We start from the raw sequence: 3,748 nt of genomic DNA, 5'->3' as shown, positions 1-3,748 counted from the left end.
GAAAACCTAGGGAATGTAAGGGTCTTCCGGTATGTGAAGAGTTATAATCCCTTAAAGTCTATTTAAGTCTTTGACACATTTGGTTGAGCCAGACACAGATTCCTTAGAGGTTTAGCTGAGGAAATAACAGCAACAAACCTCTTTCAGCCAGAGCTTTTGCATTTGAAATGGTTTAATCATTAATTGCGCATAATTGACCATAAATACCTGAGTCACCAAATGACTAGTATTTAAGTAAAACTATTATTCCCTACTGATAAGCAACGAAAATAATTATTATCTTCAAAGTCCACTTTGTAGGTTTGAGCTCCGAGGCCTAATACGATTCTCTGAGGAATATAGTCACTGCTGACAAATGACTTATGTAAATAAGTTATTGTCACCTGTTAGCAGACATAGTTTATGTACACAATAGACTATCCAAACAAGAGACAGAAAAGAAAGAGAGAAAAAGGCAAAAGTGGGGGCGCTTATTTTGTTCTCGATACTCATAATAACTTGATTGGATTTATTTAATAGGAAAGGATAATAGTTTTACTTCAGATAATTATCTGAATGGTCTTAGCAAAACTTAAAGTAATTTAAAGTAATTTCTACCATTTTTTTAAAATCAAAAAGCTGATGCTAGCAATCTAAGGGTTCTGATCTCCTAACACTTCCCCTTGGTTTTTCTCATGAGTCTAATATAGAAGGTGAGGAAGGTCTGTCATATGAAAAGCCTTATATTTGACCCTAGCATTGCTTTAAAATGGAATTTTCCCATTATTACAAAACACATGTGAACTTAAGGCATTTCAATTTTGATTTTGAACATGGCTAATTTGGCCCAAGAAAGATGTTGAACTTTGGGCCACGCCCACACCAAGCACACAGAATGAGCACTCTCTGAACCATTTTCTAGATCAAGGAAACAAGTTAATTTTGCTCTGTGCTAAGGCGGTATAAATTGATCTCAATTTCTGTTCCCGTGAATATCTAAGTTTTTCTAACCTTGGGTTGCTTTGTGTTTTATTAAATTGTTTTTGTTCAGAAAATTCAATAAATTGGTCACTTTAATTATCCTATTCCTATCTATTTTTACAGCAGACTTTTCTTGTTAATTATTTTCTAAACCAATTCATGGCTAGGACTGTGCCTTAAAGTATCTTCCCAATAAAAATGCTTTTCTTATTTTTGAAGTTGTGGGATGCTGCGATTGTTATATCAATGGATAAACATAACTGGAAACTATAGCAACAACTCTTCATGTCTGACCCACTTTAGTAGTAGAATGGTGGAAAATGTGCTGTAAAAGCAGTGCAAATAATATGAATCAAAAACATCTTTACTTTAGTAATCGGGTAGTTGGTAGCATTACTCTCAACTCTCTAGTCTTGGCGATTTATCTGCTATAAAACAAATATTCTAATGAACATCAACCCTCACTTCCACTACCAGCTGACTTATAAGTAGATCATTCTGGTCCTGTGTTTGCAATTTTATCAATTTTTCTCCCTTAAGGAAGTGATATTTCTTGTAATGTCCTTCAACTCTTCCAAAGGTATAATAAAGAAACTACTAATAACAGAGGACTTTATTATGATATAAAAAGTCTTGATTGTTCCATATTGGGCACCATTTTAGAGAAAAGATTTTCATTTTGAAAAGAGGATGAAAAAACCAAGCACTCATCTTATTATAATATGTTATCTTTGGAAAAAACACTGCATTATCTGGTTAGGTAGGGGTTTTTTGTTTGTTTGTTTGTTTTAATGTTTGGGTCAACAATTTACAGTATTCAGTCCAATATTTTAAAATTCTGAACATAACTTTATCTTAGTATTTTACTATTTTTTCTGTTACTTTTAGGACTTCTGCAAAAAAAAAAAAATAGAACTCTAAAACTTGATCATTCTTTATATTAGTACAAATGAAATATAAAATATTGGCATTTGTATATCTGTTTTAGAAATAATAATGACAAAGCAGTCAATTGATGTTTTGTCCCCTGTATTCTACTAAGTTCATTTGATCCTCATAGCAATTTCATGAGGTAAGCACTATTATTACCTTTGTTTTACTGAGGAGATAAAAGTACTCTTCTCCTAAGCGCTGGCTGCTGTGGCTCAGTGGATTGAGCGTCAGCCTCTGAGCCAAATGTTGCTGGTTCGATTCCCAGTCAGGGCACATGACTAGGTTGCAGGTCAGGTCCCCAGTTGGGGGTGCAAGTGAGAGGCAACCACACAGTGATGTTTCTTTTCTCTCCCTCTCTTCCTCCTTTCCCCTCTCTCTAAAAATAAAATAAAAACAAATAAATAAATATTTTTTTTAAAAAAGTACTCTTCTCATATTAGTGATAAAATGAATGAATGCTCAAAGAGGTGAAATGATTTTCCCAATGTAGAAAGTGGTAGAGCTAGAATTTAAAACTGAGCCTGTCCAATTCCAAAACTTTCATCTCTGTTATAGAAAAAACAGATGAACAAAATATTTGCCATTTCTGCATGAACAGAATCATATTTCCTAACAAAATATTGGATCCCATTGTCTAACAAAAAACTTTAAAAATTTTATTTACACAAAATGTTATGAAGGCATAATCATCAGCTAGATATTTAGCTGGACATTCAATTTTTCTTTTACAGTATAAACTTGAAATTGGAAACATAATGAAAAATAGAGATATGACCTATATCTATAGATATGATTAATCAAAGTGAACAGCCTTACAATGTGCCCTTAAAATGAATTTTAAGTGAAAAAACCCTTTAACAGTTTGTGAATATATTTATATCCTCCAGTATTCTGAGAAATCAAGCTATTAAATTGCAGCTCTCAGATTATAAAGGTAAAGCACCCAACCTTATATCAGTTAAATGTGGCTCATCCACCTTCTTTTCTTAAAATATTTGTGGGGGGTGGTAGTGGCAGTGTGTGTATGTGTTCTTCACAGCAGGAGGACACATTTATTCTGGAAATACAATAGTACCCAGATGTGTTTTTCAAAAAGAAATAAAGAGAAAAAAAATAGTTTAAATGTGGTAATAGCCAGGTATTTGTTTCTAAAGCAAGACTGATGTCATTTCTTTTGGGAGTTTATTGACACAAAACTTCCTTTTGACTGAGAAATTTTTCAGCACCATGAATATGTCTTTAATTAAGACAGACACTGTGGGCATGGACTTGGCCGGGGGATTGTTGGGGGAGGGGTGGTGCTTGGCAGAGGGGAGCAAAGGGGAAAAATGGAACTATTGTAACAATATAATCAATAAAATATACTTTAAAAAAGATGTAGCTACAATAAAATGTCAAAAACAAAACAAAACAAAAAACAGACACTGATCACTTGATTTTGTTTCAAGGGAGGAACTTCTCCAGCTTCTCTGTGCCTTATTGTGTGGATTGCTTTGCTACTGTATAGATTACAATGAAAATGTAGAAATGACCTTTGTATCTACTGTACTTTATATTTATATCTATTTCTGTATGGCACTGAACATCATTGTTTATAAAATTCTATAGGATTATATATTTTGAAGTATATAAGGATTGGATTCACATTCTTTAAAAAAAAAAAAAAAAAGACCATGAAGTGGTAACTGACATTTAAAATGAATATTCTAACCTCTACCTGTGGGGCAAAATTTTTAAATGTCATTTTAAAATATAAGGAAATGTCCCCTGAACATAAGGAAGCCACACATAAATCGCAGTTCCTCTAATTATCTTTGGAAGTTTGTTCATAGATCTGTGGCAAATTCTCTAGAAT

The sequence above is a fragment of the Furipterus horrens genome, unplaced genomic scaffold (genome assembly GCF_987537825.1).
Source record: "Furipterus horrens unplaced genomic scaffold, mFurHor1.1.pri manual_scaffold_7, whole genome shotgun sequence".
NCBI lineage: Eukaryota > Metazoa > Chordata > Mammalia > Chiroptera > Furipteridae > Furipterus > Furipterus horrens.
The sequence above is the reverse complement of the archived record's forward strand: the minus strand, read 5'-3'. Positions refer to the sequence as shown.